This window comes from Eptesicus fuscus, chromosome 3 (assembly GCF_027574615.1).
Source record: "Eptesicus fuscus isolate TK198812 chromosome 3, DD_ASM_mEF_20220401, whole genome shotgun sequence".
Taxonomy (NCBI): domain Eukaryota; kingdom Metazoa; phylum Chordata; class Mammalia; order Chiroptera; family Vespertilionidae; genus Eptesicus; species Eptesicus fuscus.
The window spans coordinates 11,615,799-11,626,818 of NC_072475.1; the positions used below are offsets into that span (position 1 = coordinate 11,615,799).

At 42.5% G+C, this 11,020-nt stretch overlaps 1 pseudogene; it reads right to left on the minus strand.

Moving 5' to 3' along the window:
* Nucleotides 1–2,047: 2,047 nt before the first annotated feature.
* Nucleotides 2,048–3,436, minus strand: LOC103289752 (elongation factor 1-alpha 1-like; annotated as a pseudogene).
* Nucleotides 3,437–11,020: the final 7,584 nt, after the last annotated feature.

Here is an 11,020-nt window from a genome sequence, read left to right on the forward strand (position 1 = left end):
AAGCAAATTATTAGGCGGGGGAGAGTTGAAAGCCATGCATTCTAACATAAGGTTTGATGCAAACTTTTGTCAATAAGCATTCCACATCGATTAGATATTTTTGTCAATCAAAATCAGTATTTTTATCAAAACCAATTCATTAGTCTACTCAATTAAGAGAAAGACCATCCATGATAAAGTCTCTCAACCACTCTTCTCTCTACATCTCATCCTTTCCAGTAATGCAAGGATCCCTCAGCCTGGCCCAGGGTTCTTATAGTCCAGCGCGTGGGTCCTCTCCCACTGCTCTTGCACACGCTGTTTTGCAGGTACATTTGCTCTCCATCCTCGGATCAGTGGCATGAACACTCAGACTTCTGTGTTTTTCTGCATTGTGTTTCTTCTTTATCCTTCCCGATTATTCAACCTGGATAAACAACTCATTCCTCTGTGTTCCCATACAATTTGATGCATCTAATTATCAAGTTAACTAGTGCCCTGGTTACATTAAAAGGAAATTAATCAGAAGGTGGCCAGAGAGGCGGGACTGGGCAAGATGGGCCTACCCTCCCCGGTGTCTGCAGAGTGAGCAGGGTCCTTTTGGCAGGTGGGGTCCCTCGGCCTGGCCTATGGGGATCAGGCTGAAACCAGCTCTCCGACATCCCCCGAGGGAGCCTGGAGTGCGAGAGGGCACTCTGCAAAGTTGCTGTCGTACAGGATGTGGAACGCAAATGCAAGTGTGTAGTAAACCAGATTAGGGGCCAACAGTGTCCCAGCAACAACATAACCCATGGCCGAAGGTGGAATTGCATGGCTCCATGAGGAACTGGGCTCCCTCCTCTCTGGTTTCAGGGTGCGTCACCTGAGAACCGCCACTGCCAAGTCACTGCAGCTTGACAGCTCCTGCATTGAGCATCTGCCCCCTGGTGGTCAGTGCATGTCATAGCGACCATTCAGACAGGTGGAGGGACACTTAGCATATTAGCCTTTTATATATGTACTAGAAGCCCAGTGCATGGAATTTGTGCAGGGGGGGGGGGGGGGAGAAGGGGTGTCCCTCAGCCCGGCCTGCACCCTCTTCAATCTGGGACCCCTCAGGGGATGTCTGACTGCCGGTTTAGGCCCAATTCATAGGAGGCAGTCGGACATCCCTCTCACAATCCGGACCACTGGCTCCTAATCACTTGCCTGCCTGCCTGATCGCCCCCTAACAGCTCTCCCCTGCCAGCCTGATCACGCCCCTAATTGCTTGCTCCCCCGAACTGGCCTGATGGCCCCTAACCACCTCTGCCTCAGCCCCCTGCAGGAGGAAGTAGGACCGTCCAGAAGGTGTCCGAGTCGTCCCAGTCTAATTAGCATATTACCCTTTTATTAGTATAGATATATATTATTCATGCATCTGTCTCCCCATCTCACCACCTCCTCAACTCCTCCGGAGGAGCAATCTTTTTTGACAGAGCCTAATGCTGACATACTCTGGTCTAGGCAAGCATTAAGAGGTAGTCTGAACTTTGTTGTTTAAATCTGCATGTATATGTTTCCACATTGGTCTGATTTTTCCAACTATTACCAAAAAGGGAAGAAAAGTTACATCTAATAAAAATGTTATTCCAAACAAAAAAAAAAATCCCTATTTTCAAAAAATCTTTATTGACCATTTTTTAAATCATTTTTTTAAAAATCACTATTGACTTAGTGTTATCTCATATTGTCCAGGTAAGTTGTTCAATTCAGTATCCACTCTTCCATTTATTTTGTTTGTTTGCTTTGCTTTTGGGGTTTTTTCCTCATTAAACTTTGTTATTTTAATGAGTCTCAAAATTCTGTGACAGATTTTTGGTCATGTTGTTTCCATTAAAAATACTGATTTTAAAAACTAATAACTTAAAAACTGCCACACACACAAAAGAACCAAATGGTCCACAAAACATTCTCCTTTCCTTCTGAGGGGTTTCCGATGCATTGTAATCATTAACCAGCCTTTTACTATTAAACTTAAATGGCCAATGGAGACACACAGTCCTGAGATGTTCTTCCACCACTAAGACTGGGGTGGCAAGTGAGGGAATAATATTCATTTAACCTTCTGAGCTTTCTGGGCAGACTTGGTGACTTTGCCAGCTCCAGCTGCCTTCTTGTCCACTGCTTTGATGACACCCACAGCAACTGTCTGTCTCAGGTCACAAACAGCGAAACGGCCCAGAGGAGGGTAGTCAGACAAGCTCCCAACACATGTGACCTTACTTGGAGCCATATCAACGATGGCAGCATCACCAGATTTCAAAAACGAAGGACCATCTTCCAGCTTTTTCCCAGGACGATCAATCTTCTCCTTCGGCTCAGCAAATGTGCAAGCGAGGTGAACTGTGTGACAATCCAGCACAGGTGCCTAGCCAGCCACTGATCTGGCCTGGGTGGCTCAGGATAATCACCTGAGCTGTGAAGCCAGCTGCTTCCACTGGTGGGTCATTTTTGTTGTCACCAGCCACATTGCCTTGGCCAACATCTTCGATAGACACCTTCTTCACATTGAAGCCCACATTGTCCCCAGGAAGAGCTTCACTCAAAGCTTCATGGTGCATTTCAACAGACTTCATTTCAGTGGTGACGTTGACTGGAGCAAAGGTGACCACCAGGCCGGGCTTGAGAGCACCAGTCTCCACTTGGCTCCCAGGGACAGTACCAATACCACCAATTTTGTAGACATCCTGGAGGGGCAGATGCATGCGCTTGTCAGTTAGACCAGTCGGTGGCAGGATGCAATCCAGAGCTCCAAGCAGCGTGGATCCACTGGCACTGCCATCTTTACGGGTGACTTTCTATCCCTTGAACCAAGGCACATTAGCACTTGGCTCCAGCATGTTGTCACCATTCCAACCAGAAATTGGAACAAATGCTACTGTGTCAGGGTTGTAGCCAATTGTCTTAATGTAGGTGCTGACTCCTTTAACAATTTCCTCATATCTATTCTGGCTGTAGGGCGGCTCAGTGCAATCCGTTTTGTTAACACCAACGATCAGCAATTTCACACCCAGTGTGTAGGCCAGAAGGGCATGCTCATGGGTCTGTCCATTCTTGGAGATGCCTGCTTCAAATTCACCAACACCAGCAGCAACAATCAGGACAGCACCGTCAGCCTGCGATGTGCCTGTAATCATGTTTTTGATGAAGTCTGTGTGTCCTGGGGCATCAATGATGGTCACATAATACTTGCTGGTCTCGAATTTCCACAGGGAGATATCAATGGTGATACCACGCTCACGGTCAGCTTTCAGTTGATCCAAGACCCAGGCAATACTTGAAGGAGCCCTTCCCCATCTCAGCAGCCTCCTTCTCAAATTTCTCGATGGTTCTTTTGTCGATCCCACCACATTTGTAGATCAGATGGCCAGTAGTGGTGGACACCAGAATCTACATGTCCAATGACGATGTCGATGTGATTCCTTTCCTTTCCCATTTTGGGTTTGATTTAGTGGTGGTTTTCACAACACCTGTGTTCTGGTGGCAAACCCGTTTCGAAGAAGCCACATCTTCCATTTAAAACAGAGGAGGAATTTTGTGCATTATTTCAAGCACTAGAGAAAATATCAAGCTTGCTCACTCCTTGGTAATTCTTACTAATTTAAATAATCTGTATTATGTGATTAAGTCACTGAACCAGGGAGTATACTGGGAAATCAAGTGAAGAAGATCATGTCGGCTGAAAGCCCTGATGAAAAAAACATTGTAAAGAGGATAAATTTACCCCAAGAAATGATAAAAGTCTATTATTAGCAATCTATGATTTATATCAAAACAAAGTGATAGATCATATTGAGTCATATTGTGTCTCTGTCAATCTCCTAACATACTAACTCTACCTTTGTTCAAAATAAAATATTCATCTCTCTGATACAAATGAAAAATTACTTAAAATCCAGCTCTTTTTGCTGTAGTCAGATCTATTACTATATAGAGAAGTGATTTTTATGGCCGTACCTCCATGTCTTATGTCCTTGAATTACAATGACCCTGATGAAAACATGGAGCTCAGGATTTTGCAGTCGTGGGGTAAGTGAGGTTCTCTGAGGCCATGCCAACAGACTGCCTCTAAAGCCAATGTAGTTGTAATGGAAGGTCACTCCAACTGGGGCTACCATTGCTATGTATTTCCAGCGTTATCATATTTACCAAATACATAAACTATTAGAACTCCTATTTTGTGTACATCTGAAGGTGTCCCAATGTTTTTCTACATGTTTACTAAAGGAATAAGTTGCATGACTCCACCAACCCTCAAAACTGTCTTGTCATCATATTGTATATATATCCTTAAACTAAAGGTAGCCTTTAAAAGTCAAACAAATACTAGCATGAAATAATGTAAGAGAGAATTAGCAGAAGAATAGGTAGAAAATAAGAACTAAAGTTGCGATGGTGGAAAAAAAATCTGTTTTTCAACATCCAGAAAAGGACAGGAAATCTGTAAGGGATGGCAAAAAACTATCCTCTGTGTGCATGTTATCCTTAAAAGATTTACCCATCCAAATTGAAAGTGTTCAATTCCTTAAGACATTTCACATTATGTATGAAAAGAATACGATTTCCAAATTATTTGAAGAAATGAAGCAGCTAATATATCCCAATGTATCTATTGCGAAATAAGAAAAGCATATTTCTATAGTGGAAAATACCTTTTGTTTATTCTATGCCAGAAAGGGTGGCTTTGATTTTTAGAACATTGTAACATTCAATAGTGTTTTGCCCAACGTTCGTTTCAGACCAGTTTTTACAGAAAACATTTGAGAAGAATGGAAAAGAAATAAAGCGTGAAAGAATAAAGTAACAATTTCAACTACTGGTGCACAGTAGTTCTTAAATTAAGCTCTCAAAGAAATGAAAAATGACACAAGAAAACATCCACTTTAGAGAGAGTTCATGATGATATGCAAAGTGCTGCCAACTTGGACTCTGCTCATTAAAGTTTTAAGACTATCATCTGTGGCCTTTCTCAGAGGCAGCATCCAGCACGTGATGGCTGTCTCATGCTATTTGTACACACATTAATTTGTAAAGAGATCAAAGTGAAGCCTGAAAGAAAACAGTGAAGGGTTAGAGCCCACTAACGCCTGCAGATCTTTTTCCCATTATGGAACCAACACAAAATCCTTAACCATGTTAGAGAGTTAGGTTGTGTATGCACAAAAGTTAAACAGATATGTGCCTATACGTACACACATGTGCACACATGCACACACACATGATGTACTGCTCTTCTTTTTAAAAATAGTTTCATATTCTAGACAGTCTCAAGATGAAAATACTGCCATACTAGCTGCAGTCCTCTAGGGATCCGATAGTATGACAGCTCAGAATGTGGACGCTGAAGCCAGACTACACAGGTTTAAAACCTGTCTCTTCCGTTAAAGGTGTATGACCTTGAGAAACTTACTTAACTTCTCCATTTCTTAGTACTCTCATATGTAAAATAAGAATAAGATCTACTTCATTCAGGCAGTGCCCTCGGCGGTCCCGGATCTGTCTCTTGCTTCAACAGTGTTTGGATGGAACAGACCCAGGGACGCCTTTCTCCCAGCCTCCAGTCACCCTCCTGTGTCTCATCCACTCACCAACTTCAGAACCACCTCTGGGACCAGCCCACACATCGGCTTCTTTTCTACCTTAACTCCTTATTGCCAAACAACCGTGAGCTCCCAAATTCGTAAGAATAATTCCACCTAGGTAGAGGCTGTCCCCCCTGCCTCTGTGGGCCTCTCTAGGGGCTTATATTGTGACCATGAAGATGTGGCTCTCGAGGGCATGGGCCACTTCTTCCAGGAGTTGGTGGAGAAGAAGCTGAGGGTGCTGAGCATCTCTTAAAGTTGCAAAACCAGCACAGTGGCCACATTCCCTTCCAGGAAGTGCTGAAGCCTCCCAAGGTGAGTGGGCAAAACTCAGGGTCCATGGAAGCCACCTTGGCCTTGGAGAGGAACCTGACCCAGGCCCTCTTGGAGTTGCAGGCCCTGGATTCTACCCACGCAGGCCCTCAGCTCTGGGACTTCCTGGAGAACCACTTCCGGGTGAGGAGGTGAAACTCATTAAGATGAGGGCAACACCTGACTCACTTCCGCAGGCTGCTGGCCCCCAGGCTGGGCTGGGTGAGTATCTCTTGGAAAGGCATGACTAGGAGCATTTGGAGCCCAGAGGCCGTTGAGGGGCCCCTCTGCATCCCTCTGGTGTCTGGCTTTTTCCTGAGTCTTCTCCCTAAACTATTAGCCATTCTTTTAACCACCCTGAAGCCCTCTCCCATGCATTGAACCAAATAAAACAATAAAGCTTTTTGCAGCAAAAATAAAAAAATAAAGATCTACCTCATTTGGTTGTTGAGAAATAGCACTAGAAATATGAAAAAAAGCAGCACATAAATATTAAAGTATGTAATAAGAGTATCCCCTTTAGTTCCTACTCAAAACATTTGGGACTTTTTTTTTGTTTTTTTCCCCCAGTTGTATTGAAATATAATTGACATATGGCAAAATATGTATAATATTTTTCTTTATCCATTCATCTGTCAATGGACACAGGTTGTTTCCATGTCTTGGCTATTTGGTTATCCTATATAATAAAAGCCTGATATACTAAGTGCCCAGTTGTCCAGTGGGCTGTTCAATCAATCAAAGTGTAATATGCTAATGGTATGTCAAGGCCACTCAACTGCTCGCTATGATGTGCTCTGACCACCAGGGGGCAGACACTCCAACTTGTAGGTTAGCTTGCTGCTGGGGTCTGGCCAATCAGGACTGAGCGAGATGGGCCAGACACGCCCTGGAGCCCTCCCACGGTCCCTCTCCAGCTGGCCAACCTCCTGGGTCCCTCCCCGGCCCCGATCATGCACCAGTGGGGTCCCTTGGCCTGGCCTGTACCCTCTCACAATTCAGGACCCCTCAGGGAATGTTGGAGAGCCAGTTTAGGCCCGATCCCTCAGGCCAGGACGAGAGATGCCACTGATGCATGAATTCGTACACCAGGCCTCTAGTTGTTAATAATACTGATGTGAATGTTGAATGCAGTGATATAGTGTTTTCATTTTCAGATATATTCCCATAAGTGAAATTGCTAGATCATATAATAACTCTATTTTTAAGTTTTTTCAAAATCTCTATACTGTTTCCCATAGTGGCTATACTAATTTACATTCTCACCAACTGTGGGCAAAGTTTATTTTTTCTTCACATCCTCACCAGCATTGGTTATCTCTCATCTTTTTGATGATACTCATTCTATCAGGTGTGAGGTGATAGTTCATTGTGGTTTTGTTTTGCATTTATCTAATTATTAGTGATGTTGAGCAGCATTTCAGGTACGTATTGGCCATTCATATATCTTCTTTGGGGAAAAAATGCCTATTCAGGTCCTTCATCCATTTTTAATTGGATTATTTGTTTTTTCTGCTATTGAGTTGTATGATCCCATATGGCTGATCAGGAATTTATTTTTTTCCCCATTCCATAGGTTATCTTAGCATTGTGTTGATTTTTATTTTTATTATTATTATTTTTGCTGTGCAGAAGCTTTTTAGTTTGATGTTGTCCCACTCATTGATTTTTGTTTTGTTGCTTATGCTTTAGGACCAGGGGTCCTCAAACTTTTTAAACAGGGGGCCAGTTCACTGTCCCTCAGACCGTTGGAGGGGAGTCGGAGAGGGCGGCGCACATTCCACACATGCGCACTGCGGGCCCGGGACGAGTCGGCTGCTAAGCAGGACAGGCAGCGGCGGCAAAAACACCCAGCGGGCCGGATAAATGTCCTTGGCAGGCCGCATGTGGCCTGCGGGCCGTAGTTTGAGGACCCCTGTTTAGGACTAATGTCCAAAAATTTATCGCTAAGACCCATATCAGGTAACTTTTTTCTATGTGTTTTTTTCTAGGAGTCTTATAGTTTCCAGTATTACATTTAAGTCTTTAATCCATTTTAGGTTAAATTTTGTGACTGGTAAACGATATACTACTTTTGCAACTTTCTATAAGTCTATAATCATTTTAAAATAAAATGTTAAAATAAATAATGTTGGCTACATACAAATATTTGAAGGTTTTCCAAAGCTTAGATATGGAAATATGAAGAATTTGTTTCACCCTTAATCCTCTCTATATCTCAAACTTAGAAACAGCTTTGGAAAAGAAGTTGGTATGGGCATTTGTATGTATGTAGAGTGGGAGAGGGAAAGTAGACCAAAGACCAGTAAGGGTCCCTGGACTTGGTGCTATTGAGTTGTTGGATTTCTTGGGATGATTTTATTTGCAAGTAAGAGAAGACCCAACACAACTGGTTTAAACTGGAATGCACTGGCTCAATGCAGTACAGAGACTATTTAGGCCTCTGGTATGGTTTGATTAAGACTCCAGCCTGTTTATCTATAATTCACTGAGGTCTGCTCATCCTGGCACTTCCTTAGCTTTATCCTGAGACTGGCTTTCCTCCTGACAGCCAAGTACCATTAGCAGTTCCAGGCCCCACATTAAAATGCAACATCATTCAGAAGGAGAGATAACTTCTCCCAAACTTTGAAAAAATACCATGGGCTTCACCCTGATTGGAACAACTCATGTCATGTGGCATTCTGGACCAATTCCTGTGACCACGGAGATGGAATTGCACTGTGGGCTAAGCCAATCACAATCCACTTCTGAAGCTGGAGCTCAGGTCAACTATCAGGATTGGTGGCTTCTTTATAGTAGAAGAGAAGCAACAATAATGTCCACTGCAAACGAACTCACATGGACATAACAGAGGCCGTGCCTGCCTAAAAGTCATGAGGGTAGTATTAACCAGAAAGCTTTGTTCCTTCATTTAATGTTCCATCAATTAAATGGTTGGGTAACAGATCTATTTAATCAAATATGCATTGTGAAAGATATTTTTTGCTCAATTAGCCAGCGAGTCATTTTTTCTAATAATTAGAGAATTTAATCATTATTTCACTACTTTAATAGATGCCTTGATAGAGTGGTTTTCCAAATATCGATTACATTTTATATGAGTGTGCATTTAGACCGTGTTTACCTAACGTCTGGTGTTTTTTCAAGGATTTTTTTTTTTTTTTTTGCCAATTTAAAAAATGAATTAGTTAAAGCAACCAAGTAACTTACTCTTTTAAGGAGGATTAATCGATAACCAAGAACTAGCACCGTCACATTTTGTCTGCAACAATGTACATTCAACCAGTTGCAAAGTTGGAGAGAGTTGGGGTATAGGCCAGTATTTTCTTTCTTTTGCAAAGTGACATATAACTGATTTATTAGTCCTTTCTCCTCCATCCTCAAATTTACTTATAATTTTATCAAATCAACCAGTTTTGTTTGGCACCATAAAGCCACAATACATATTCATGCTGTTTGCCCAGTAAATTAACTACAATATTATGGAAGCATTTTTCATATGCAAATGTGCACTATGAAGTGCACCGAACTGAACACCAGCAGCAGTTTCCTCTAAAGTTTAAAAATCAACTCTTAAAATTTATCTTCTTTAACCATCTGGTCATGGTGCTAAATGACTTAGAAAAATTGTCTCACACTTTTACTGGCTTGAGAGAGGGTAAATTTTTGTTTTTAGTATCTTCTATTAATCTTGTATTCAAATGAAGAGCAAATAGGCTCTGATATTAGCACATGCACTGTGTATAGCTCAAATACCTACTGTGCATATCTCCTATTTCTTTATATTCTAGAAATGTTCTTTTCCACATACTCCCACTTAATATTTCACTGTTATTCTCTTCTAGACACACAAGTTAAAAAAAAAAAGGTTTATACATACAAAAATCTTTTTATTCCTTTAGTCTTTTGATTTATCTTCTTACTAGAGGCCTGGTGCATGAAATTTCATGCACTGGAGGGAGGGTCTATCAGCACAGCCTGCCCCCTCTCACAGTCCGGGAGCCTTAAGGGTGGGAGGCAACCCAGAGATCAGGGGAAGGCGACACCCCATCAAACCTCCGCTGCTGCCACTGCCGGCAGTGCAAGCCTTGGCCAGCCCTGGTTACCTGAGGCTCGGGTGGCCCTGGGCAGCTGGGCAGCCGACTGAAATCTCAGGCTTGCTTGTGCTGCAGGCTGGCCCTGGGCAGTTGGGGGGGTTGACGGGTTGGAGGGACTCTGGAGGCAGGCGAGTGGAGCGACCAGGCCTGCCGGGCTTGGCCTTGCTGCGCACCTGCCACCCCGGCGGGGCTGAGGGGACTGGGCGCTGCCATCTTGTGGCTGTGGGTGCCGCCATCTTTGAGGGTGAAGCAGTCAATTTGCATATTCCCTCCTTATTGGCTGTGGGTGCCACCATCTTTGAGTGCAGGGCAGTCAATTAGCATATTCCCTCCTTATTGACTGTGGGCACCGCCATCTTTGAGGGTGGGGCAGTCAATTAGCATATTCCCTCCTTATTTGCTGTGGGCACCACCATCTTTGTGATGGCATGAGAGTCAATTAGCATATTCCCTCTTTATTAGATAAGATCCTGACTGATTCATGGACATCCCCCTCTTTTATTTTAATTATACTGTGTCATCCTCTCCCTGATTTTCTTTAGCCTATTCACCTATTAAGTGCAAAGGACCTTGTATTTCCACTGCATCTTTTATTTTTTAAATTATATATATATATGGCATTTCTCCCATGCTTTTAGACTGGCAATTTTTTTAATTGAATGCTCTTCTTCACAAATTTGCAAAAATAAAATTGGCTTCTCTGTTTCTCTCAAGATTTAGTCCTCAGGGAGAGCTTTGAGACATACTGCAACAGAAAAGAGAATTTAAGCCATTCTATGTATAGAAAAAGAAAGTCTGTTACCTGAGCAACTATAAGAAAAACTGTCTAAATGTAATATTTTAGAAATTTTAAAAACACATATTTAGCTTTTCCTCTATCTAAATGTAGTTTTTTTCTAAATTATAGTTTTCTTTTAAATGCAAAGCTTATTTTCTAAATTAATATAACATTCTGCAACCAAAAAAAATGATTTCAAGACAGTTTTCACCATCAAAGCTACTTCCTTCAGCTCTTTCCTCTTCTTT